Raw genomic sequence first — 27,605 nt, 5'->3', positions numbered from 1 at the left:
CTCTGGCTCTCACTTCCTTTGGGAAAAGGAGATCCAAGCTGATTTGGGAAACACTCCCTGCAGAGGAGGCTGGCCCCAGGTCCAGGTCGGCAAGGCTATATTTAACTGGCTATATTTGCAGTCCCACTCACTTGTCCCAAGCCGGGCCCCGCCTGCTGCCCCTCTCCCCCCTCGGTAGCCTGTCCTGCACCGTCCAGCCCCACGTCGCCCCTGCTCACACTGCTTCTGCTGTGCAATTGTGGTCTGGGCCACAGGCTATTTTCTGCTTGGTGCCAAAGATTATTCAGTTATCAGGAATGTGTGTTTAAGTGGCTGTCTCCGGAACAAGGATTATAAATAGGAACTTGGGGTCAAGGCCTGGGCCCCAGTGTCCTCCTCTTTGTCCCAGTTCTTGTCCCGGCTCCTGGATTTTTCTGGTGTGAACACCAGGAGGCCATGGCGAGGTTGTCTAGGGGAAAGGACCCCAGACTGGGAGGCCAGAGGTCCAGGACTATTTCCTGACAGGCAAGTTACCCAACCTCTCTGAGACTTGCTTTCTCCATCCGGCAAACAGGGAGACTCAGACCCATTCATTGAATGGCAAACACGTGGTGAATCTCTATCAGTCTATGGAGGAAAATCCAAGTTAGACAGATGGGTGTCTGGGAGGAGAAAGTATCAACAAGTTTTTGTGGGGGAGATAGCAGGGTACTAAAAAGAAAAGAATAAGCAAGAAGCAGTCTTGGGAGTAAATATATAGAAGTAGAGGGGAGAGAGACCCAGAATTTGCCTTTAGGAAACTCTCTAAGAGTGGAGGCTGGGCAGGCATGATTCTAGCATAAAGTGGCCTAAACAGAATGAAGTGGGCACATGGGGGCACAGGTACTCGAGATGAGGCTGATCTTTCTCTGACAGAGTGAGGGCTGGTTCCCAAGGTGCCATTGCTCCCGGACAACAGGTCCAGGCTAGAGGCCCTGGCCTAAGAAGTTTAGCTGGTGAAGGTGGGGGTAGGCACCTGGCCAAGAGGGCTGGGCTACTTCCTGGTGACCAGTGGCCCCTCTTGTCCTATTGAGAGCCACCCTCTTTGACCTGGCTCTGGCAGCTCTGTCTCCCCTTCACCCCAGCCAGTGGGGGTGAGGGGCAAAGACGGGGCTCCACCAAAATATGAGGCTGGGACCAGCCCCCGAGGGCTCCGGGAAGAAGTGGGTCAGCAAGGAAGGACAAAATGTCTTCTCTTCACCCTAGCTATTCTAGCTGTAGAATGGCAGAAATAATGCACAGCCTCCCTCCCTGGAGTTGTTAGTTCGGAGAGTGATCTAAAAGGAGGTTGTTAATAAATGGCAATGATATTCCGAGCAGAAGGGCACTGGTTGACCTGAGTGGTGTCAATATCCTGATGTCAGCAAACTAGGCCAAGGCCCACCGGTGCTGTGGACGCACTCATACTTAACGCCTCAGTCTTTCCTTCACACGTATCTTTCATCTGTCCTGATTTCTTAGTGGTCTTTCCCATACTTCCCCCACTTTGGCAAATCTCAGGCTTAAATGACATCTGGGGCACGATTATGGAGATCCCTTCTCCCCTCATTCCAGATCTCTGGACCCAACAGGCACCTAGATCTTTCTCCTCTTCAGGTGGGGCCAGAACCTGTCCCACATTCTGTCACGGGGATGGGACTGTATTGCCAGGCAAGGCATTGCACCCGAGGCTTCAGCTCTTATTCCATCAAAGTACAGGGGAGTCTCTTCTTTCTTTTAATGTTGGTGCATTACATGTGCACTATAATTAAATGGAATTGATTTTTATATCTTAGTAAGACTTTTCATTCAAATTTGTAAGTAAGAAAACAAAATCCTCTGACAGACTACAGTTTGCTTTAAAAAAAGTAGCCGTAGATGAAGGAGTGAGGCACTCCCAAATGGAGGTGGGGATTGAGCAGGGGGCTTCCTCCCAGCCTGAGGATTCAGAGGGCTCTGCAGTGAGGAGAGTGGGCAAATGGCCAGGCTAGCCACGTGGCAGGATAGTGTTCTGGGGATGGCAAGCACATGGAGCGCCTTCATGACAGGCTCTTGTGGAGCCTTTGCTGGGTCATTGCCAAGGGTTCCCTTGCCTTTATCTCTGGGGGCTGTTCTAGCATGTTTTGACTGTCCTGAGGGTCCTCGGGGCTGTCAGTCTGGCTCCACAGGTAACAACACGTGACACCAGAGGGGGTTTTCCAGGAGGCCACTTAGTGTAGTATCGAGAGGAGAGAGGTCAGTAGGGAGATAAAGAGGGAGTCAGAGAGGGCCTGCGTAGCTTATTCAAGCCCTGATCCTCACCCTTCACCTGACCCCAGACCATGGGTGGTCCTCAGCTGGCTCGGGGGGCACTTTGGGGATGGGAATGTGGACTTGTACTAGGCAGCCACTAGGATTCAGTCACACACAGGACTGAATCAAAAGGGAGACTTCAATATTTTTCTCTGAGGGCTCAGCTGCCACGTTCTTTTCCTAAGACAAGACCAGAATGACTCTCAGCCCAAAGACTTCCTGAGCTCCTGGACGCAAAGCCCCCAGAGGGGAGAGTCCATCCCCTCACCTTTCCCAGGATAGATGATTGTCCACATTCCTTGGCTCATGGCTGTGGCATTCCAGTCTTTGCTTTCATTGTCATTCTGCCCTCTCTTATTTCATCCTCTTTGTCCCCTTCAGTCCAAGCTGGCAGTGTCTCTGCTGGCATAACATCCTCAAGACCCTCTCTTGGGTGACCCAGCCTGGGCCTTCCTCCCACAGCTTGAACCCTGCTGGCCTCAACTGCTTGTTTTGGATAACACGCTTGTACCTCGGCCTTCTGCCCTCCCGCACCAGGGGCCTGGCCTTGAGACTCCTCTTCTCAAGAGATGAGCTCCTCCTCAGAGCTAGTACCTGGGGCAAGGAGAAGTGATGTTGGCCAGCACAGCCCCACCTTGGAGATGCTGAAAGGCAGGGTCAAGATTCTAGACCTGGACCACGCTGCCCATGGGCAACTCCACCCTTTGAAGGCAGAGGCAGGACCAGGGCACTGGGCTATTACACTTCACAACAGCTCTGTAGCGTAGGCATTACCGTTACTGGTTTATGGATGAGGAACTTGAGGCCAGAGAGGAGCAGAGGGTCGCCTGAGGTCACACAGCTACTAAAGACACAGCCTGCCCCCCATAATTCTTCCCCCCATCACAGAGGTACAAGGTGCCCTGCTGAGATGTCACTGCCTCTAGTCTCAGTACCATCCTTAGACCTGGGAAAGATAGCCCCTGTGCCTTGGAGTGCATTCCTTAAAAGTTTTAGGTCCCTTCTGTGGTTAGGACTGACAAGGGCTGGCAGTGCCAGCTGAGTGGGGCACCCTGAACTTTAACTGGGACTGGTGTGGGCTCCAGTCCCTCTTTCTCTTCCTTCAAGTGCCCTCCAAACCTCAACCCCATGTGTGGGGTCGACCAGATGTCCCAAAAAACAATGCGACTCCTGCCTATGCAGTCATCCTGGAGCTTCAGCCACGCTTAGTTCCAGGCAGGCAGTCTGGCAAGTGGATTGCTGGTGAATTATTTTTTATGTGGGATCACACGAGACTGGGCTTTCAGAATGGTGCTGACATGCTGATTTTGAATGACTCAAATTGTTTACATAGATAGGAGCCTGACAAAAATATATTTTCCTGGGGTCCCACACAACCTAGGGACAGCCCTGCCATTCCACTGACATTAAGCTATCCTGCTGTATTGTTACTTATTGTATTAATTGATTTTCCCTTTGTTGCTTTGAAACCTCTTTAAAAAGACCCACACCAAGGGTTATTTCCCAGATTCCCTTTATTACGCCCTCCCCACCATGTTTCACAATCCTTAGATTTTAAAATTGGATCCAGATCTGACTTCCAGGCCCTAGTTCTTCAGCTCAAACAATCTCCCTTTGTCCTTGTCTCTGTGGACAGTGCTCAGCCTCAACTGACCCTTAGCCTTCTCACAAAAAAGCAGGAGGCCTGCTCACACCCTGGGATTTCCAGGAGCCCAAACATGTAATAAGACCTGCCAAGGATCATATGGATGTCCAAGGATGTATGGGATTGTCACAGCTTACACTCTGGGTTGTCAGTGGAGACCATGGTCCAAAGGACCCCACTGGGCAGACATCCTTTGTGCTTGGCACCTGATCCCCTCTCCTCTCTTTTTAGCCTGCTTCCCCGCATCCTGACCCCCAGGCCTCCTTCTAATGCATGCCCTGGCTTGTGCTCCCCAGTTACGTCAGGATGAAGGGTTGGAATGAAACAGCCATGGTCCAGGGAGCAATTGTCCCTTGGCAGTTAGAGGTGAATGGACCATCCCTCACGCCGGGAGGTCAATGCTGTGAACCACATTTCCTTCCAAGCAACATCTGCCCATGGGCCCCTCTCTGAGCCTCTTTGTCTCTCTCTTCTTAGTGGGGCTGTCAAAAGCTGAGCCTCACAGGTTGTGACTAATCACTAGCAGATTTTTTTTCCATCCAAGAAGAAGAAAAAGCTGAAGGAGATGAAGAAAAACCCCAATAGTGAATAACTCAGAAGAGTTTCCAACATGTGGGTGTTTTTCTGGGACCAAAGATCAGGAAGATTCCAAATGTAAACAATCCCAAAATAGCTCAGCTCTCCCAACCCCAGGCATTCCCAGGACTGGATGTCCACACTCCCTCCCTCTCCCTCTGGGAACCCAAGGTCAGGGAGAGGTGGCAGGGCTTGGGCACTGTGAAGAATTGTTTGAGTGAGGCCTGCAGGCAAAGCATAGGCTTTGTGAGGCTGGGATTGAATCTTCTTCATCAGATAACAGTCTTTTTGAGAGAGAGGCTTCTTCCTGCCTCCTCAGATCAGATCTCCCTGAGATCAGGGACCATGACAATGGCTCTATTTGCTCAGAGTCATAACCCATTGTGCTTAAACCAAGCTCCTGAGATTTCTTGCCAGCATAGTGTAATGGAAAGAATATGGACTTTGAAGTCACACAGGGTTGGAATCTTGGCTCCAACACTTATTAACTGTGTGGCCTTGAGTATGTTATTTAGCATCTGGGAATCTCAGTTTCCTCCTTGTAAAACTGGGGCAATGATTCTTACCAGAGAAAATACTTTAACTCGTGTGCCTAGTATGATGTCTATTACCTAGAAAGGGCTCAATGAATGTTTCCTTTCGACCTCATCCATTCCCATGTATGCAGCTTGAGCTGGAGAAACCAGTAGGTTCTTTCCCACCCCTCTCTTTTTCAAAATAAGAATGCTGTGTGTTCAAAGGTAGAAATTACTCCTTATTCATGTACAGAAAGTCACCATTGCAACCCAAAAGGGAGAATATATTCAATGTATAGTTTAAAAATACTTTCCAGAGGTGATAATACTTGAGGAGATGATGAAAATCTTGGTGAAAATCATGGAAGTGGTAACAGTGGAGTTGATGGTACTCATGATGATGAGATAATGATGGTGGAAGGTGTGGTGGTGGTGTCAGAAGTGATGGTGGTGATGGACACACCAAAGAGTATAGATGGAGATGGTGATTATGGTGATGGTGGGGGCAGTAGTGGAGATGGTAATGAAGGCTATGATGCAGTCAAGGTAAGGATAACAGTGATGATGATGGTGATAGTGGTAATAAAGGCCATGACAGAGGTGATGATGTTTGTATTGTTTAGGATAATTGTGTTCCACTTGATTTGGGGTCATGGTGAGATATGGTGATTTGTGATCAGGACTACTTTCAACCAGTTATCCACTCCAGGAGATAAAGGCCCAGAGGATGCAGGCAGAGCAAGGTGAAAGAATGTTTTATGATTAACTGTTACTTTCACCCTAAACTCTAATAGAGAGCATTAGACTTCTTAATCATTGCTGATTGAACACACATGTTTATCTTGGCTACTTCCAGAAGCCTCACTAAAATGTCATCAGTAGAATTTTTAAAAATTAATAAACCCACAAGGAAAAAGAGAATGGGAGAAGAAACAGCAGCAGACAAGAGACATCAAGAATTTGGAAATTAGAAAGTGGATGGATGAGTGGTACCTGACTTAGCAGATCGCAGGAAACTGAAACCCAGGCCTGCAAGGTTGTGGGGGTAAGTGGCAGGAGCAAATAGGTAGCAAAACATTTCTAGCCACAGAATCCCAGAAAAGCCTGGGAACTGGAAGTACCAGTTACTTCTGAAGGCAGGAATTCAGAATGAGGGTGAAAAAAATGGGGGTATTTGTTACAAGTTAAAACAAACAAACAAGCAGTAAGAACCTCCCCACCTCAGACTTATTCCCTACCCTATGTAACCAGATAATCATTCCCTCCCATGCTGGCAGAATACAGAAGGTTTATGTTCTGAGATGTTGAACCTGAAATGTTCTGAACATTGAGGCATCAGGCAGAGCAGGGGGAGAGGTGAGGAGCCAATCTGAAAAGAAACCTGCTTCCTGAATGGTGAGGCTCTCTGTTCTCTTCCTCATCAATCCCCAGGACACTGGAAGCCAGGTTAATATCACACAGGGAAGCTATTGGAGTATACTTTCCAGGGAAAACTGATTTTATGAAGGAAAAAAGGCCTATAGTTTTTGATATTTGGTCTTCCACTGAAACAGCAAGTCCCACTCAATTACCTTTCGGTGAAACCCACATGTCAACAACTTTCTCTCTTCTTCCAACATTTTTTATCAGAATTTTAGTGCCTCACACTTCAATATGAATGGACAGCTAAGAATTACTTGATATTTCAGGAAGGCCTTCAACACGAAAGGCAGAGATCAAAACAAACTAAGAGAAAAAAGGAACATACAGGAAACAATGAAGAAGAAAGCACGGAAATTATGATTAACATTTTAAGAATAATAGTAAAAAGGTGATGCTTACTTTAAATGAGTACTGGAGGTAATTTTTTAAAAAGGAGCGAAAAAAGAAAGTTCTTGGGAATATAAATATAACATCCATATTTTATTAAAACTTAAAATAAGGGTTAGAAGATAAAGTCAGGACGAATTCCCAAAAAAGGAGAACAAAAATACCAAAGAGATGGAAATTGACAGAAATGAGGATCAGTCTAGGAACATCATCTAAAAATATAAGTTCTAGAGAATAAATAAATAAAATAAAGGAAAGAGGTAAAAGTTACTAAAGAAGCAATGTAAGAAAACTTCCTAGAACTGGAGAACATGAGTTTATAGATTGAAAATTTTCTATGAGTACATAGCAAACTGAATTTAAAAACAAAAACAACTCAACCCAAAACACATTGCAGTGAAATCGCAAAACACTGAAAATAAAAACTGTAAAAGTTTCTAGGTGAGGAAAAAAGATTATTTACAAATTATTGGGAATCAGTATTGTGTCAAAGATCTCAACAACTGCTATACAAAGTAGAAGGAAATTAACAATGCTTCCAAATTCTGAGGGAAATCATTTCCACACTAGATTACTATACCCAGCACAACTAGCAATTGAGTATGACAATAAAAATAGAGATATTTTGGGGCATGAATGATCTTTAAAAATTACCTCCCAAGCACTACTTTCCAGGAGGATATTGAGGAATGTCATCCACCTTAATTAAGAAGTAAACCAAGGAAGGGGAAGGAGACAAAGGATATAGCAATCAGGATAGAGACAAAGAGAAGTCTGAGAACGATGGTGAAGTAGAGTCAGGATGACAGTCATGCAAAACATGCAGAAGACAGTCAGTCCATACTGGCCATGAGGATGGAGGACTCCAGGTGAGAGATCTCCAAGAAGAAAGTAAAACTCACAGTTATGTACATTCAAAGGAAATTTTCAATTCCACTGGAAAATTCAGGGATGAATTAGTAAATGACATGTAGAAAATTAAGCAAATAGCAAAAAAGGTAATTATTAATTTCGAGAGAACCAAAAAGTTGTACAAGGAGAAGTGGCTCAACTGTGAATGATAGTAATTTAGTAATAGTAATGCAAATCCTGGATATTTTTGTGATCAATAACAACATTGCTGTGCAAATGTGTGTGTGTATGTGTGTGTTAGTGTGTGTGTGTGTGTGTGTGGTGTTGTAAGAGAGTTGATTCCTCATTTTCCATTGTAGAAGATCAGTAGATAAAACTTAAAGCTGAAAAATGCAAGAAATATCAGTATTACCATGTCATTTATAAACACGGAAATAAACACTAGAAGAAAGAGTTAAAACAATTTAAAGGCTTGCCTCAGGAAAGGAGGACTCAGAAGTGAGCAGGATTGGAGCAGAAGTCTTATGGTTTTCATTATAAACCTTGTAGAACATTTTACTTTCAAAAATATGTGCATGTATGACTTTGATAAAAAAAAATAAAGATTTAAATAGAATATAAAAATGAAAACTCTAGTGAGCCATGCTAGATTATGTGGAGAACTTCTTGACCAACTAAGTCAGTCCAAATGGCTTGGAACCAAAATCAGCTGAAAGACCTGCTCCATCTACTGCCTCTAGGTCCAAACCCAAGTCTTGGATGTGTCCACACTCACCAGAAAGCCACAAAAGGGAGCTCAAGAAACATAGAAACATCTTGCATTTGCTCCATTGCTCAGGCCTTTCCAGGACCATGTGGCTGCCACATGGGAGAGAAAGAGAGGAGTGGGAAGAAAAGGTTCAAGCCAAAAAGGAGAGATGATTGGGCTTTCTCCCTGGGGGAACAGGCTGTAGCCCTCATACTGCACCCATGTGGGCTAGACATTCAGTCAGACCTACTACCGCCTAAACTAGCACAGTGCATCATAAGATATTCTTAGACCCGAGTAACACTGTGGCACTCCTTCTTGAGGATAGAGCAAACAGGAAGGGGAGAGCTGTGAATGACCCCTAGAATCTACCAGTGAGGATGGCAGTGAAGTTGGTGGTAATAGTGTGATGATGGAGCTGTTAGAGGTAGAGAAATTGACAGTGATAGTGGGAATTTTGTAATGAGCATAATAGAGGAAGTGACAGGAGAAGTGATAGAGGAAGTGTTGATGCTGGTGACAGTTCAAGTGATGATCTTGCAAGTAATGGTGAAAATTATTACAGTGGAATGATGAAAGTTATTGCATTAGTGATGACAGAGGTGATAAGATGGAGATGTGAGACGAGGGGATATTAGAAGTGATAGTGGAAGTGATATGGAGGTGATAGTGGTGGAGGTGAGAGAGATGGTAATAGTGGGGTTCATGGCAGGGATACAAAGAGAGGTGATAGTACTGTGGCTGACATTGACAATTATGACAATGAAGGTGGAAGTGATAATGACAATGGTGAGATGTCAAGATGTCGGATTTCGTAACAGTGAGGATGATGGTATTGGTAATGGAGGCAGTGATGCTGGACGTAGCAATGACAGACACAATATGATCAGTATGGGAATATCACTCAAGATCATAAGACAGCCACATATGTATGGCAGCTAAAGACAATAGTCTGGATAGGCTGGGTTACGCTGTAATAACGAATAGCCCCCATACCTTAGGGAGTTCACACAACAAGAGTTTAATCCTAACACTGTGAAGGTGGTTCTGCTCTCATAGTCACCCATGGACTATGCTGATGAAGGATCCAATTCTGTGTGCTTTTAGGATCACCGTGGCAGTAAGAAGAAAATGTGGTGAATCATACATTATTTCTATATTGGTCAGCTTGAGCTAGGTTAGGGGGTGGTAATGAAAGACTCCAAAATTTCTACAGCTTTCGGCAAGCATCTGTAACTTTGCCAGTCTTGTGGCAGAGGGAAAAGAGAATCTGGTGAAGCACGTTTGGGGTTTTCAAGCTTCTGCTCAGAAGTGACACCTATCATGTCTGCCTACATTTTATTGGCCAAAGGAAGACTAATTTCCAAAGCGGCAGGGAAGTGCAATCTTCTGAGGGGACTGGAAAGAGAAGAATTGGAATACTGGTGAATTCTTTAGTGACTGATAGCTGCTGTTTGCTCAGAATGCAGAAGGTAGTAAGGGCAGTGGAGGCATCACGGGAGGCAGGTATGGTCATGGAGGAAGAACTTGGTCAATGTGGAGGGGCTCCGGGATGAGGGGAAAGCAATTTAAAGGGAGGAAACACCAGGAGCTAGAGGCAGGACACAGCATGGCAAAGTCCTCAAACCTGCTTGCCATTGCTCCTCGGTTCCCATGGTATTTCTGGCTTCCCAGAAATTCAGCAGAATCTGGGAAAGTTGTTTGGAGCACAAGATTCATAGAGAGAAGCAGCAGAATATAAGGACGGAAAGGTTGGCTGGAGCCAGAGCAGGGAGGACTTTGAATGCCTTGCTGAGGTATTTTGCAACCTAAACCACAGCCGGATAAGCTTGGGTGTTTACTGGGATGTTGCATGCTCTATCCTCCTCTTGTATATTGACTCTCTTCACACCAGGAAACCCACTGCCATCCTTAATACGTGGCTTCTGATTGCCCTGGGTATCAAACTTTTGGTCAGCAGGACAGGAAAGAACAAAGAACGTTTTTATGGACCAGGCGGGGAAGTGCTGCACATCACTTCTGCTCAAGTATCATTGGACATCACTTAGTCATGTGATTGTACCTAACTGCGAGGGAGGCTGGGAGGTGTAGTCCTGATGTTTGCCTAAATCAGGAGAGAAAAAGTTTTGGAAGGGAAGAGAGCTAATGTTCTCTTCATGACTGCTCTCCTTAAGTCTTTAAAGGACTTGAGTGTGAATAAAGGTCAAACATTTTTCTCAGTATTGCTTGAGAAGGGAGGAAGAGATAGGTAGGAAGATGTTGGCTCAACGAATGGAAGGACTTTCTTGACCATTTTCACATAAGTGTGGACTGTCAGGGTTGGGAAGATTGGGAGAACTCTGTTTGGAAACCTCTAATGATGGAGCACTTTCCATGTGTGAGGCAGCATGTTCCATTTCCAGAGTTCTGACGGCTAGAAGTATTGACTACTGGACTCACACAGACTTGGGAACAGGAGCAAATGAGCAAAGGTAAGTATTTTTACCCTATGTCAATCCCTACCTCCACACCTTTCTTCAACAGCTTGTTGGTCTTTAGTTTATTTAATGGATACCCCTCCCCACCAGGGCCATACCCGTGACAGCTTTTACTTATACTGTGGAGGGTCATGTTTTAGAGGTTGGATCCCTGCAAGCACAGCCCAGGTGATAGCTGAGTGATCTCTAGCCCTCACTCTTCTGAAAAGTCCATCTGTCACCTCTACTGCTCATTCTCATTGGCCACCATGTTGCCCAGCTCCAGCACTTTCCCAATTCCCAGGTACCCTTTCCTGCACCCTCGGGTTCTCTCCAGAGCTGTCAAGTTTTTGTTTACCTATGCCGAGCAAACGACTTCCCTTTGCCTCCCAATATCTCTCCCCTGAGGCCAGCTTTGCAAACCACATGGTTCTTCAAGGGACTTTGCTTTACACTGAAGCATCTGCTTAGAAGAGGCAGATATTATATCACTATATCACTCCCTTAGGAGGCAAAATCACTGCAGTTAGTCAGGGTGTCATATGATTTAGGGATTTTTCCCCTTGCTGTTCATCCGTTCATTCAATCATTCAGTACCTTATTCACTGAGTACCTACTATATGTCTAACACATGGCAGGTGAAGTCCTAGCACAGATCAAGGACTCAATAACTGGCAGCTCATTTCCTTTCTTCCCTTGGAAAATTCTCCCTGCAGGTGAAACGACACTTCTCACCACAAGACCTCCAATTCTGGATGCCAGGGAGAGCTGTCCATCTGTGGGATTGGCTGCCCCTGAACGTAGAGCCTCTTGTCCCTCAGGCTCCCACAGTAGAGACAATGACCTGGAGAGGGGTCAGGCTTGAGTGTTCAACCTCCAAGGCCACTCTGGCTTATTACATCTGTGATTGACAATGACAGTGACCCTGACAGTCTGATGTTCCCTATACAGACAGGAGATCCAGGCTTCACTGTTGATAGTCTATCAGGGGTTCTGGGTAGTTCTCTAGGGAGGTCTGATTTAGTCTCCCAGGTGCCAGAGCTGTCCCTGTCTCTTCTGTAGTCTCATTGACTGTCTCAGTAACTGCAGTCTGTCTGATCTTGTCCTAATTTTGTGAGATGCAACGGGCCAGCTTCCTCCTGTAGCCTCCTCCTGGGAAGCATGACCTTGTTTAGACTAGAATGTCCTAAGCAGGACTGTTCTCCTACCGAGACCTGGCTCCCAGACACCCAGTGGTCAGGTGACCAGGGTGGCCCCATTCCCCAAGCAGGGAACCTTCTGGACAGCCATTTTCCCAGCCATCAGTTCGGGTCTGCAGGTCTGCACCACTCCCAAGAGCACCATTCACGGCACAGGCTTACAGGCTTCAGGGTGAATGGTGCCCGGGGGTTTGGGCAGTGTGGTAGCCATAAGAAAAGTACGCTTTACCTGCATCAGTAATGTGCTCCCCTTGAGTGCAAAGAGCTGTGAGGTTTCAAAGCCCACTCTGTGCTTTCAAATGAGCCTCAGAACACTCTAAGGTCAGGGGGGAAACCGAGGCCCTGAGACAGAAAGCGACTTCGCCAGGGTCAAAGGGCTGTGAAGTGGTGGAGTGGGAGCTGGGGCCATATGCTCTGACTCTTGGCACAGTGCTCTGTCTGCAGCATCATGTGGCGGCTCCTTGCCTCCTCCCATGATGCTCCCAGACCCATCAGGCTCCTGCCCCCCTGACTACCTCTTCTGCTATGTTTCCTATTCCTTTTGGGTCCAGGACCCTTGTTTCCAAAGCAGATGTGTGATAAGTAGTCTGGGCTGATGGGAGAAGACAGAGGTGCTGTCTCTCCTCCAGGTAACACAGGTGTGTTTTCTCAGGGGACTGGTCGTTAGGGCTCCTTTGGTGCCTTCATGGGAAGTGAGGAGGGAAGGTGACCCCTTTTGATCTGGTCTAGGACAGAGCCAGCAGGCAAGAGCAGCAGTGGAGGGGAGCGGAACACCGCTGGGCCCTACATCCCACCTCGGGGCTATATCCCAGTCGTCTTCTCGCCCTCTCCTCCTGTCTGTCAGATGCGCCTGACATCCAGAAACCTGAGATGCCTGGAAAAGAGGGGAAGAGGCACAAGCAGCAATGAGCTCATCCTTGCCGGTCGGCGCCGGGCGCCCCTGCGGGACCCTTTTTCCATGGCGGGGTCCAGGCTTCTCGGGTGGTGATGACTTCAGGGCTGGAGATTCCCCACTGGCTGCCCCGGGGGGATGGACGCTGGCTTGTGGTGCATTCCAGCCATGCTCTCCTCAGGCCTGGAGACGTGAGAACCGGAGCCTGAGACCCTCTGTCTCCCAGCTACTCTCCAGGGGAGCCTTAGGCCCAGCGTGTCCCCAGCCGTCTACTCGTCACCTCCTCCTGACCCAGACCTTTCCAGTCCCCACTCTTCCTGTTCCAGGGATGGAAAGTCCAGGACCAAGAGATGGGTCTCTCCTTCTTCTTTCCCTTGGCCTAGCTTCTCTTCTGCCTTCCTCCCTCCTCCATCGGGCACCCGATCTGCCCTGAGCCCTTGACCCTGCCTGCCCAGCAGACATCAGCCCAGCTGGAGCCAGAGACTGTACACTGACTGATGGCTCCATGAAATCTGTGACCTGAGATAGGCACTTGTGGGCAGACCTCGGATCTGCCCTTTGTGCTGACAATGGGAACTTGGCTTACCTTTCTTCTTCCCCGACCTGCCATGAAACACTCCAGTCCCACCCTTGTGCAGGCCTCCCTGCTGTCTAGCTTCAAGGGGCCATTGATTCCCCCACCTCACTTTGCCTTGGCAGTTCTTTACTTTCTCCTGGGCTCCTTCATGATCTTGGCGTGTTCTGTGGACCCTGTGGACAGGGTGTATCCACCAACCACACCTCATGTATCAGTCCTGGTCTGGCTAACCCAGCCACCATGCTCTAGCCCAGGACTTACTTTTCCTCAAGAGCATTCCCACAACTAAGGGGCTTCCCTGGACCCCTTCCCTTGCTACCCACCCCTCTACTAGCTCTGCACAACTCTTCCCATTGTCTCCACACTGCTGGTAGTCTTGGCTCTGACCCTCAGCCTGCCCTCTTGAGCTTGTCTACACCTGCTTCTCCATTCAACTTGACATTCACAGCTCAGCCTAATCCACTTGGACTCAGGCCCCTCTATCCCACTGTGTCTGTGTTCACTGTGGTCACCAGTGGCCTCATGGCCAAGTCCTTCTCTGACCTCTCTCCTTTGACTTCTGTGGTGTCTGATTACACTGACCACCCTCCTCCTTGACCACCCTCTGAGACAAAGGATCCCCAAATACAGTGGCTTAGGCAACATGGAAATTTACTGCTCTCTCAAGGAAAAGGCTGGGTGCATGGCGGGTGTGGTAGTGTGATGGTTTCAGGACCCGGTTCCTGTTTGTTATGCCATCTTCCATGTTCCACTTCCATTTCTTGGTCCTGGATGGCTGCTCCAGATGCGTGGAGAGTGCAATGTCCCTTCAGCTCATAATCCACTGGCCACAACATAGCACATGGCCATACCAAGCTGGGGACTGTGATCTCTAGCCAGGCAGAAATTCCCTTGCATATGAGGAAGGGAGAACAGATATTGGGGGACAACTATCTCTGATGGGTCCTCAGGGATAGTTGATGGATCCGTTAATATTTTTCATGGGCAGTTTTCCTCTCTCTGCCCCTTTAAATGTTGGTGCTACCTTTTCAGGTCCACTTTCTTCTCTCTCTATGTGTTTTCCATAGAGACCTAAAGCACCCCATGGATTCAAACCCCGCCTTCCCGATGTAAGATTTCCCACGTTTATGTCTTTCATGCAGAAGTACCTCCTGACTCTACACCTCACAACACCTCAAAATCAAACCTAACTCATGGTTTTCTTCCCAAACTTTCTTTTCCTCACAGGACCCTTGCTCCCTGTGTGGCCCCCCACTCCTCCTCAGGCTCTTTCCATCGGTCCCCATGTAATCCATCCCTTGAGCTTCCTCAAAGCCATCCCTTCCACTCCATCCCCCTGCCTCAGTCCAGGTCTCATCACTTCTCTTGGGGCCTCACAGCTGCCTGCTAGCTTGCCTCCCATTTGGACTTGTCTCTCCAGGTCTGTGGTACAGCCAGACTCTTTCTTACATGTGCATCCCCTGCTTACACATCTTCTGTGGCTCCACTGACCACAGTGCACACCCAGCTACCTGCTGCTTCCCCCTCTAGCCCAGGCCCCTATTCTTATTCCTGCTTTGCTATTCCAAATGACTCTGTGACCTCTGAACACTGTACATCCTGTTCCTAAGCCTGGGTTTCCCACCTATCTCACTCTCTCCATCTCCCCAACCATGTGGCAGACACCTGCTCAGTCCCCAGGACTTGGGCCAAGTGTTGACCCCTCTGGAAAGCTTTTTCTCGTCCCCTTCCATGTCTTTTGGGGGCACTAGGTCATAACTCCAGCCCTGGCCTCAATGGCACAGCCTCTGTCTGTTCCGGGGCCGGCACTGCAATCATCCATTTCTGCATCTCTTTCTCACCTGCCCAGGAGCTCTCTGAGAGCAGGACCATGCACTTTCCCTCTCTCTGTCCCCAGAACCCGGCACGAGGCCTGGAAAATAGCAAGCATCCAGGAAGTGTTTGTTGCGTGAATGAATGATCATGTCACCCTGGCTAAAAAAACACCAGTGGCTCTTCAATGACTATATAATAAAGTCAAAGCCTTCAGGTTTTTCAGGCCCAACCCCCACCCCATCACCCAGACATGCCATCTCTTGTCATATCCTCATCCTCTCAGGGCCCTGTAGCTTTCGCCATTTGCTCCTCTCAGCTTGGAGTGACCGTCCCCTCTTCTTCACTCACCTTGGTGCCACCTTCTTCGATCTACCCAACTCAGTCACATATTATTTGCTTTGCACTCCTGCTGCTCATGCTGCTCTTATGGTTCTTTATTGTGACTGTCAACAGACTGCAGTGTCTAGCTGTGGTGTTAATATCCAGCCCCCTCATTCCACCTGGAGTTCTCTCACTTCCCTGCTGTCCCTACCACCCACAAGGCCGAAGAGAGGGGACTGGCCTGGTCTTTGGCAACCCTGCCCTTATGGTCATCGTTGGGACTTTCCCAAGCTGGGTCAAACATAGCTCCTTACACTTCTGGTTCTGGTTCATTGGTTCAGGACCAACCACCTCACTCAATTTCATATCACTGATATATTTTTTTAAACAGAAACTGAGGAGAATGAGGTAGAAGTGGTACGATGGAAAACTTGGAAGATGTTGGGCACCATTTTTCTTTGTGTGAAGGAAGCCATTGTGCAGTAATAGAAGGAAACTAACACCCGGACAGCCATGGATGAGAGATGGAGACAGAAATGGACATGGAGATGGAGATGAGAGATGGACATGGAGAGGGAGATGAGAGATGGAGATAGAGCTGAAAGATGGAGATGGGAGAATGAGTGGAGATGGAGATGGGAGATGGAGATGGAGATGGGAGATGGAGATGGGAAATGAGAGACGGAGATGGAGATGAGAGATGGAGATGGAGATGGGAGATGGAGATGGAGATGGAGATGGGAGATGGAGATGGAGAGGGAGATGGGAGATGGAGATGGAGATGGAGATGGAGATAGAGATGGGAGATGTAGGCAGATAGACAGAGAGAGAAAGAGAAACCTGGGGGTGCCTGAAGGTTTCCTGAAGCCCAGTTGCATCCTTGCTCTTGTCATGACTTGGCTGAATGCTCTGAGGAAATATTCATCTTTTTTTTTCCTAAATTGGTTCAAATTGCAACCAAAAGTTCTGACCCATACATCTCCCTCTCTGGTTCTGCTTACTACTGGAGCTCTCTGAGTGAAAATCTGACCCCTCTGCATCTGTCTCCCAGTCTGTAGAGGGTACAGCCCCCACTGGGTGCCCCCATGATGGCAAAGCCCCCACCCATGCCTACAGCCCTACACCAGGACTGGTCCACCTTTGCTAATTCAATGACTAAATGCTCCCATACAGGGCGATCGTGCTGCTGCCTGACTATGGTTTCTTCCCATTTTAGGCTGTGTAAACCCATCAACAATCAGCAAATTAATAGTCTGTGAGCCAAGATCGCTCGTGGTTTGTTTACTGCAGCTGCTGTTGCCCTGGGCTGAGGAGTTCTTTCCACAGGTGTTTCTTCAGCCTGGGCTTGATTTATTCCTTTTTCCTTTCCTCTCTCACCCAGGCTAATTATTGCTTTTGTTTATAACCGAGTTAAGTAAACTGACGTCCATCTTGCCCAGCAGAAGTCTCCATGCCTACATGGTCCATTAATGCCGCTCTGGTGTGGCTGGATACCAACCAGGCTGCAGGACACCAGACATCTGGATACTGAGGAGGCTTCAAGGGTCATTGCCGGAGGACAAGTGTCGGGGCTCATGGAAAGTGACGCTAGCAGCAGACTTTCATTACCAGTGACCCGAGACTTTGCCTGGCATTCACACCAAACTGTTCCTGAAACAAAGTGGAGAGGTTGGCCTGGGTATACATTCTGAGCCACGGGCCAAGCCTGGGAGGAGAGCAACATGTCTCCCTGGGAAGAGACCGTGGAGCAGATATGCAGAAAGGGATGGCCAGATGGTTGTGGATGAACAGTGGGGGCTTTTATGGGGGTGAAGGAGGCACTGTTCTCTGCTTTTCTGGGAACCACTGGGATGGGCAGTCTCTGGGGCCCTTTCTGGTGGAGCTGCCTGCACTGGAATTGAAGCTGCAAGGACTGAGTCCAACAGTCTCCAAGGCCAACCAAGGGCCCAGAAATGGTGTACAAAGACCAGCCCCAGGCCCGTCGGCAGGGTGTCCTCGGCAGGGAGGAATAGGCACACTCTTTTTCACTCTGGCTCACATGTGGCTTAGCACATGGGGAGCTGTCTGCGTGGAGGCTACCAGCCAGAGTTTGGCTGCCCCCCAGCCTCTTTCCCTAAGCCCTGATGTCACTGGCCTAGACATCTTGCTGTTGGGTCTGATTGGGCTCATGTTTGGAAGGAGCTGTGGGCCAGGAAGCCTAACTCCATGCACCCCATGCCACCCAGACAGGACCACTCACAGACAAGAACCGCACTGAGTGTGACATCCTCATACATTCAATGCACATAATAATAGCACCGGCCTGGCAAGGTTGTCCTGAGAATTAACAAAGATCGTGAGCTGAACGTATTCAGGGTGCAGGAGCTGGCAGACTGTATATACCCAAATAGTGATAGGTACTACTTATTAGTATTACATAACAAACTGCTCGTCTTATTCTCTGTGACACCAATGTGTTGTGTGACCTTGGGCAAGCCAAGGATCTCTGAGCCTCAGTTTCCTCATCTGTAAATTAAGAGAATTTCCACCAATTTTCCTTTTATAAGCCAAAGTTTCATTATTTGTAAAATGAGGATGATATTATTTTAAAAATTATCTTAATAGGGGCTGGGAGGAAAGAAGAGGCTCAAATGACATATGGTCAAAGTGATAAAGCTTTGAAAAGTTAAAGAGCTGTTCTAACTTGAGGGATAATAATGATAATAAGCAATAATGAGAAATGCTAATTAATGTTAGTAGTTACCTCATATGCTTCTACCCACTTGTCAAGGATTGGAGGGGAGAATTTCCAGTGTCTGTGTTGAGGAGGAAGTCTGGCAAGTGGTCCTGAGCAGAATGGAAATTCTGCAGGGATGTGGCTGAACTGGAGACTTTCAGCCCACTCTTGGGATGTTTCCAAATTATTAAGTGTGTGGTTTGGACAAGCTCCCCACGTCGTGCTGATGCTCTTGACTCCCACCCCATTGCCCTTCTTGGGTATTCCTCACTTTAGCTCAAGGCTTTGAGGCTTGCTGTAAAGTCAGTGCCCCAGGGATCCCATTCACAGCTATTCTCAGATACTCACGCTTGTATGTGATTGAGATTTCTGCAAGGGAAGAGTCTGGACTAAGAAGCGGTAGACTTGGAGTTTGATCATGCAGGGAGAGCTCTGCAGAAGGGAAGACTACAGGCAAATACCGCCTTTGCCAGCAGTCCTTACGTGTCTCCCTTTTGTATTGGCTGAGATCGTTTTAGTTCCTGTGTTCTCAATTGCTGTGTTCTCAGGGTTAGATAGATCAGGGTTAGATATCTCAGATAGATTAGGGTATCTTGGCTTCTTTAATCCCATGTTTCCCTTCTCTCCATTGATCTGCCCCTCTCTCAGAAGGCGTCATTGCTATCTTTTGCATATCTCCAGGAGTCAAGCTGAGTGTGGTAAGCTTTACTTTCTGTGCCTTGTACTGTGAGGACAGTACATGTTTCATTTTTTTGAACATAGTGTATTATAAGGTTAATTAAGTACCTTTGGGTGGGATCCCCTAGAAGCAGTCCTGAGACAAGGATTTGAGTGCAAATAGGGAAATGATCCCAGAAACTACTGGAAGTGGAGAAGTGAGAAAGGGAAGGGAAGAAGCCGATAGTGTGCCCTCGAGTAGCTCTCAGTGTGGGCAACTGGGGCTCAGTTTCAATGGAAACTTGGGAGACAGAGTCATCCCAGGTAAGGGGAAGGAAGCTGGGGTACCAATCCACCACTTCTCCATCTTTCTTTGGCTGAGGACTGCTTCCAGGAGCACTAAGCCTCCAGCACCTCACGCTGTCCTGTGTAAAGGCAGAGCATCTGCAGCAGTCTTCAGTCTGTCAGGTGACTGCTGAGGATGATGGCAGGGCACCAAAAGAGACTGCTACAGTATGCTTTTACAAATGGGGTACATCCCTTACTCTTTCCCTCAACCTCACCAAGACTCTGACGTGCAATTCAGAGTTGAAGATCACAGGGTTTTCGGACAATGCCAGAGATGGTTACTATGAGATGAATAAAAAAATGGATTGAGTCTCTTATTAGGAGATAATGCTCTATGGGTCTCTCATGCTCTCCTTGCCAGGACAGACCTGGGTTTGCTTTGTTCTTGATGACTTTTTCAAGGTTGTTTGCATGGTTAACAGTCTAGGAAGACAGAGAAGGTGTCTCCCTCTGGAGCAGAGGGCAGCTTTGCTTACTGTTCAGTACAACAAAGAGAATGTCTTCCTCTGGGTCAAGTTCAGGCATGCTTACTGCCTATTATAAAAGAGTCAGGCTCCCTAAACTCAGGGGTCCACTCCTGTAATGCAACCTATGGTGTGTACAGGCATCATCTGACCCTCTTTGCCTCACCTGGTAGGAATGAGGATTCTCAAAACTGGCTCAAATGCTGATGATCTGGATACTGCTATCACTGTGAGTAAGAAACTGTCCTTTGTCTCTGACCCAGGAGTCTTGTGTCTTTTGCCAACATCCATGAAGCAGTGTCAGGCAAACTTGCTAGCTTGCAAATAGGGTAAAAATATTAGCTCTTACTATAATTCTTGAACCTCTCTCACCTGTCCCACAAATCAAGTGCCTGGTTATCATGTAAGTGATGAAAAGAGACATAAGACCTCCTGCTCAAGAGCTCAAAATCTACTAATAAGGCAAACGAATAGGAAGTAAGAAATCATCACAGCATGGTCTGATGGCTCAGAGCACAGTGCTTGAGTAGGGGCTCTGAGGGGAGGGGTTGGGAGAAGGGAGAAGAGCTGGAGCAAACAGGGAGGTGGGAGTAAATGCAGAGTGTCCATGCAGGCTTGGGGGAGGTGAGGGTTGGCGCCAACACAGCCAGGAGTGTCCAGTTAGGAATGCAGACCAGGCTCTGGGGGTCCTGGAGGGACCCGGAAACCCCTCCATCCTATTGCTTGTTTCTCCCATGCTTTATCCTTATCTCTCTGGGATTCACTGTCCTGACCCCTTCATCTCCCTGAAATCATGGTGCCCAAGTTGCCTTGGAAACCCCCCCCACAGAATACATGGCACTCTTTTGAGGCATGTAGTTGTTTGTGTGGCCCGGGAGCTGGGGTGGCAGCTGAGTCCAGAGTCCATAAGAGCCCTTACCCACTCTCCCTGGTGGCAGCCAAAGACCACCAGGAACGTTCAACGAGTAGAAGATTTATGGTCGAGCCAGAAGAAGCATCCTTGTGAAGATACCTACCCAGTCGTTTCAACGGGAGAATTTATAAGCATCCTCCTTCGCTTGCTACTGAGTGGAAAAATACACTGGGCCCAGAGCTGTGAGCTCCTTGCCAAGGCCTGTGACTCATGCCCAAGTCATAAATAATGGGTCCCTCATGACAAAGCAGAGAAGAGAGCTGGGCCCAGGGCCACGTATTTATTAGAAAAGAGAGTGGAGCCATTAGTTGGGGGGCTTGGCTTCCGGAAAACTCAAACCACGCCACGTTAGAAAAGGTCAGGAGGCACTTCCACAGGGATGCAGACCTGACATTTTTTTTCATATCCTCAACCTTTCATCTGGAGTGGAGACCCCCCCCTCCCTGCACCAATGCATCCACCAGAGGCATCCCTGGCCACCTAGTTCCATGGACCAAGATGAGGCCTTGCTGTGTCCAGGCCCTGCTGGGCGCCCCCTCCACGTTCTGATGCTTCTGATGGGCACAAAGGTAGGGAGGCAGAGAAGTGAGCCTCGGTGGCCCCTACACTGCGAGCATCAGGAAATATTTACTGCCTGGAAGTGTGACCTCTGGCAAGTTACGGTCCCTCCTGGGGCCTCCATTTCGCAAGGCTTCAAGGGCTGCTGTCAGAATGAGGTGGGAGAGTGAGTGTAGGTCCCGTGCAGGCCCCAGGACTGGCTCGCCCTCATGAGAGGCATAGTCCAGGGGCAGAAGGAGAGAGAAGGGCAGCCTCGCTCCTCTCCGATCACTCTCCCTTGGGGCTCTCTCCCCGTCTCCGTGCCTCTCTCTGTCTCTGGGTATATAAGACTAAGAATCCAAAGGATAATGAATGCAGACAGGGAGGAGCAATAAATCATTTACAAATTGTCGACAAAACCTTTTATGCTTGAAGGAAACATGGCCGTGTGTGATTCAGGGAAAGCTGAACTTGGCATCTTCCCCTAAACCCACTCTGGTGTGTACAACACCGCCTCCCTAGTTGCTCAGACCAGAAAAACAGGTGTGTAAGGTGATACCCCTCATCCCCCCTCGCTGCAGCAGTGGTCAAGGCCAGTGTCTGCTCCCTCTACCATCTCTTCCCTCCTCACTGCACCTGCTCGGGCACTACCATTCTTCACCTGATGGCACAAGCCTGAGCAAGTTGCGCTTCCAGCCTTTCTGTGGCCTCTGGCTAAAGTCCATTCCCTCCAGCATGGCTCCCAGCTCTCTGGGATGCAGGCCTGGGGGTGCTGCGCCATTGAGGCCTCGGGACCTTGTTCACCTGCCCAACACCTACCCGTACACCGAGGCCCAGGGTTGGCCCCTCCTTCTGCATGCTGCTTCCTCAGAGCCACCCCCGCTGGACAGACACCAAACTCAGCCTCCTGAAGCTTTGGTGGTCCTTAACTGCGCTACCCATCCATGTCCCCAGCCTGGCCATGCACTCCTCCAGGTAGAGACGGTCTTACTCACCTAATCTTCCCTCTCTGCACAGACCCTGGTATATAACTGCAGCCAGGGGGACCTCAAAGAGTGAGCGATGAATGGCTGAAGAGATGAATGCAGTGATGGATCAATGCTGCCTTTGTGACAGTCCGTGGCCCACACAGGCATTCGTGCTGAGTCTGCCTCTCTCCTCTGAGCTTTGCCCTGTTTCCATTGCCTTCTTCTGGCCTTCAAAGCCGATGGCCTTAACTACAACTGGCCTTGAGCACAGATGACTAACAGAAGCTCCATGTGTGGCTTGGTTGTTTTTTGCTACCTCAGCTGTTAGGGAAACACCACTCTTCTACCCTGGGCTGCACTGGCCATTTCAGACACTGCCTGAGGCTCATGAGTACTTACCAATGTGGGCTTCCAGGGCCCTGGTTTTGAGACACTGAGGTTGGAAACACCTTCTACCACTGCGCAGTGCAATCACAGAGCATGAGATTAAAACAAAACAGAATCATGATTGTCAGACCTGGGAAACCTTATGGGAATCTTCTGGACCAGTCAACACCTTCATCATCCAGATGAGGCCCTTGGAGACAAGGGTTTGGTCCACAGGCCACAGTGCTTGTGGGAGAGGCAGCCCTGCAAGCCCAGGGTGAGCTCTGTGGCCTGTGGTCCCAGCTGTTGCATCTTGCCGCTGCCTTCTTCCTCATGTCCCAGGAGCCCTGGGCTGGTCCGGCCCCCTCTCATCCAGCCGATGCCTCAACAGCCTCCTAGACCCTCACCACGTTCGTGGTCTGCTTGTTTCTTTTCTGCCTCCCATCAGGCCCCTGGTACTCAGGGTCTACTGGGGGGACAATGAGACCTCAGCTTTGGGGTGGATGGATCTGGGTCTCAGAACCCCAGGGCTTAGAGTCAACTTCTGGAGACTGATTCAAGGCACAAGGTCATCAAGTGCCCCCCCGATCCTGTCCCAGTTTCTGGCAGGCTCAGCGAGGGCCAGGAAGAGCCTAGTGTGGATTAGTGCAGGCCCATCCTTCTGAGAGGGGAGAATGCACCCAGCCAGAGGCTACAGAAAAAGAGAAACAAGTGGAATAAACACAGCGTAACTCCTGAGCTTGAGTCTTGAGTCCTCACCACCCAAGTGTTCTCAGAATCAGGAGGCCCACTTGGGAAGGGCTCTCTGGAGGGGGGAAGCCTCTGGGAAGGCTCAGGGAAGAGACAGCTTAGGAGAAGAGCAGGGACAGAGGCCAGGAAGGTGACCTTTCCTCCCCAGACCCTGCTTTGCACTAGTGCTGGAGCAACCCCACACTGGGCTCGGGGAGGGCAGTGCCTCACCCCCTGGAGCCTCAGATGTGGGGAAGGGAGGAGGGTTAGATTTAGCCTAGAAGGGCCGCTCAGGCTGGGGCCTGGCTGAAGCCCTCAGCCTGACCGCCTTAGATTCCGGAGGGACGTGACCTCCTACAAACAATGTCCCCACCGTGGTCCTCACGGACCAGCTCTCATTCTGAGCTGCTGCCCTGCTCCATCAAACCCACTCTCTGGACACAATGTCTCCCGGTGAGTAGACAGAACTGGATTCACACCTTCCCCTCCCTCCCCAGTCAGGTTCATCTCATTTGTGGGGGAGTGGGAATTAGAGAGATGCTTTTCTAACAGTGGGGTTAGGGGCAGCAGGGATGAGCTTGAGTGTTATTTGGAGAAATAAGGGCAGCTGATGACTCTTCCCATGCACGGGAAACCTCTTGGGGAGAGAAGTCAGCACGGTTGGTTTTTCAGCTGCGTTTTCTGTCTTGACCCACGTCCCCCTGTGTTTCAGGCGTATTCAGCTCCAGAGCCATCTGCATGTTCCAGGTTCTCGCCCAAGTGGTTTCCTCTGCTCAGAGCACCCTTCCTACCCCCTTTCTAGCCCCATTTCAGGCTCCCCCCACAGCCCTGGATGACTCCTGGATAATAGGAGCCCACTCACAACATCATACATGTGATAAATGTTTGCTGAGCAAAGACAAAGCCCAGATCCGGGGGCCGTAGGGACTGAGACATCTGAGTTCACGTTCAGGTCTCTTTTGCAGATAATCTTCTGCATCGAATTTGCTTGTGATCTTGGGCAACTCTCTCCCGGTCTCTGGCCTCAACTTCTTTATCTGTCAATGAGGCTGCTGAGCTGGCCGAGCTGTGAGCCTTCCAGCTCTGACACAAATCTTGGGTGGCAGTGAGGCCAAGGTCCTGTCCCTGTGCTCTCCCCATTGGCCTGCCTCACCCTCCCCAGCTGGGAGGAACATCCTAAGCAGCGTTAAGAATAATAAACATGGGCTGATAAACATCAATAGGCCCACCCAGTGCCAAAAGGGAAAGAGGGAAGACTGCGCTTTGCTGGCCGGGGCCTCTCTGGACCGCGGAGCCACTGCCAGCTCAATCATCTGGAGACAGCCGGCCGGCTCCCCGGGCCCAGGGCAAGTGGAGGCCAGGCCAGGCCCTGCAGAGCCGGCCACTAGGTCTTCAGACACAGGCCGGCCGCAGGTGGCCCCCGTCCCTTGTGCCAGGGCCTCCCTCTGGACGAGGGTTATGTCCCTGCCCTACTTGAAACTTTCAGTGGCTCTCTGCTGCCCACGAGATAGAGCCCACATGCCCCACCTGGCACGGAAGGCCCCTCACACTCCAGCCTCAACCTGCCTCGCCAGGCCCATGGCTCACAGCCGTGGAGAGTGTCTTGCCATTTTCTGGAAATGCCAAACTCTTATTCCTCTGAGAGTTTTCATAGACTGCTCCCTTTAGGGAAGGCAGACTCTTACTTCGATGCCCAGTTAAGGCCCCAGGGCCCTACTGAGTTAGCAACCTTAGCTCAGGGGGCTCCGTATTCCAATTATTTGGTTCCTTGCCCTGCTCAGTCCTAGATAGTGAGCTTTTGAAAGAGGAGACCTGTTAGTGGAGAAATAGGGTAGGCTGCTCACCAGAGCTTGAACCCTGGAATGAGGTGGTCTGGATTTCAAACCTGTTCTGTCACTTTGCTGTGTGGCCTTGGGCAAATTACTTAACATCTCTGTGCCTCCGTTTCCAGTAAAATAAGGTTGATATGAAAGGCTGTTGTCAGGCTTACATGGGCTGACACATACCGAGTGCTCAAAACATTGCCTGGGACCCAGCAATGCTCACCAAGTGGTAGCCCTTATTATTGACTTGTGTACACCGTGCACTACCAGCGTCCAGCACATAGACTTCAGCTGCATGTGTTGAATGACTGACTACATGACTGTTTGACTCATAGAGAAAGGAGCATAGGCCTGGCTCCTCTGTTGTGTCCTGGTCTGTTGCAGCAAAGGATATGTGTTGAGTGCCTAGCTGCGGTGACCACCAGTGTGGCCAAGGACAGACCCACCCCTAAGGGCAGGGGTTGCATTTTCTCCATCAGGGAAGGGGGACCATTTCTCATGGAGCCTATGGGTGTTGGTGAACTTGGGGACTTCTGGTTGCCTGGGCCTCTCCAAGGGGGATGATGAACTGAGTGATTAGTGGCTCTGGGTGCTGAGTCATATAACGCTTGGAGTCAGTGGTACCTGGGGGAGGGAGTGTGGCCAAGGCAGGAGCTGGGATGCTATGGTTAGGGTGGGCTGCCCCTATGACCTATGGGACCTCTGGGGCTCCTCCCGGAACCGGTGACCTGGCTCATTCATTAAACCACAAGTCCAAGGGCACCGCCATTCCCAGGGAGGCTCAGCTGGCCGACTTCCAGCCTTCTCGCCTCCCTGGGGAAGCTGTGTCTCCCTGTTTTGGTCCAATTTTCCATGTGCGATTTCCGGAGACACCAAATGGGTCATGTGATAGGAGACATGGTTCGGGAACTTCGTACATTTCTAAAATTCCTAACCCTATTTTCAGATGCCTGCTCCCCTGTGCATACCCCTCCCCAAACATACCCTTTTATTATGAGCAATATTCTCTCCAGGGGAGAATAAGAATCGTTAAAAGATTCATGAATCAGAGTTCCAGTGGGTTGAGAATCATCCCTTAACTTGAGAAGGTCTGTCTCTTTCTGTTAGATTATGGTTAAGCCTTGACTGAGGGGTCTTGTGGGAAACGCACAGCATTTGGAAGGCAAAGGCACTGGAGGAAACCCAAACACTCTGCTTTCAGCTGGGGATCATCTATTGTCTGGTTATTCACAACAAGGAGTTGCCGTGTCCTGTCCTTCGGGGAATTTGGGAAAGACCCCGCCTCAGGTTATCTCAGGGAAAGTCCTGTCCCAACTCCTTGCAACTGTAACTGCAGCAGTGTGTGGCCACCTTTAGCTATGGGCTTCCCACTCTGAGCAGCACAGAGCTGGGGAATGCAGGGCAGATAGCATGAAGAAATCAGCACCTGGGAAGGGTGGGTCACGGAGGGCAGGGCTCCCCTACACAAGGAGTGGGAAAGCAGCTGGGGAGACTGGGGTTCTAGGAGAGAGTAGGGCCAGTGTCGTGAACTAGGGAAAATGGAGCTAGGAAGGAATTGGGAATGCAGGTGTATGCCCAGCACTGCAGCAAAGACCATACCTGTGAGTGAATCAGAAAATGGTACCTGAGCACAGCCCTGAGCCAGAGTGCAGGGCTCAGCGGGCAATGGCTGGGCTGGATTTTAGCCCCCCTCCTGCTGGGACCCTTATACAATGAATGCACGGCACGCACAACCTCTCACTGTGGCCCAGAGCTCTGGGGCAGAAGCGCCGTGTGTGTGTGCAGGCAGGAGCTTCTTGCGTCAAGGGCTGTGTCTCTTCTCTCTTCTATGTCCTTCTGCTGTTCCCTTATAGGGAAGTCTCTCCTCTATGGGGCCACAGTGTGGAGGCTGTGAGGCTAGCAGGGAGGCATCGGCTGCTGTAGCCTGGGGCCTTATTAATGGGGGTGCTGAATGCAACCAGGGTGCCCTCTTTCCCTCTGCTGAGGTGCCCTGGGGACAGCTGATTAAGCAGGCTGGCACAGTGTCTGAGTGATTTATAGCTACCCAGAAGCTTCTGCCTGGAGAGCTGGGCCACTGCATTATTCATGGCTGTGAGCTGTAAATCTGCTTCTGGAGCTGGCTGGGCTCTGCCCTGGAGGATGAAGACGAAGGGAAGGGTGGTGGGGGAGGAGGGGTGAGGTACTCAGAGCACCGGGCAGTTCTGAAAAGGAATCTGACCTTCTCCGTCTTCCTTTGGTTAGTCTGGTCCAGCCACCCTCCTCTCAGCTAACCTGTAGAACTTTTACTGTAGTCAAAGCCCAGCGTTCCTGCCTGAGATGATTCTTAACAGGACTTTAAAGATTCAGATCACCTTTCATTAGAATAAACGGTCTGCCTAAAGTCCTGCCAT

At 49.5% G+C, this 27,605-nt stretch overlaps 1 long non-coding RNA gene across 1 annotated transcript; it reads left to right on the top strand.

Annotated features, from left to right (window-relative positions):
- The first annotated feature begins 328 nt into the window (after positions 1-328).
- LOC137206115 (uncharacterized) lies at positions 329-27,605 on the top strand. The gene is made up of 3 exons (XR_010934439.1): positions 329-590; positions 10,821-10,905; positions 17,076-27,605. It is a non-coding gene; the product is annotated as an uncharacterized lncRNA (long non-coding RNA).

The sequence above is a fragment of the Pseudorca crassidens genome, chromosome 14, assembly GCF_039906515.1.
Source record: "Pseudorca crassidens isolate mPseCra1 chromosome 14, mPseCra1.hap1, whole genome shotgun sequence".
Classification (NCBI taxonomy): domain Eukaryota; kingdom Metazoa; phylum Chordata; class Mammalia; order Artiodactyla; family Delphinidae; genus Pseudorca; species Pseudorca crassidens.
Note: the sequence above shows the minus strand (reverse complement) of the source record. Positions and strands in the feature narration are given on the sequence as shown.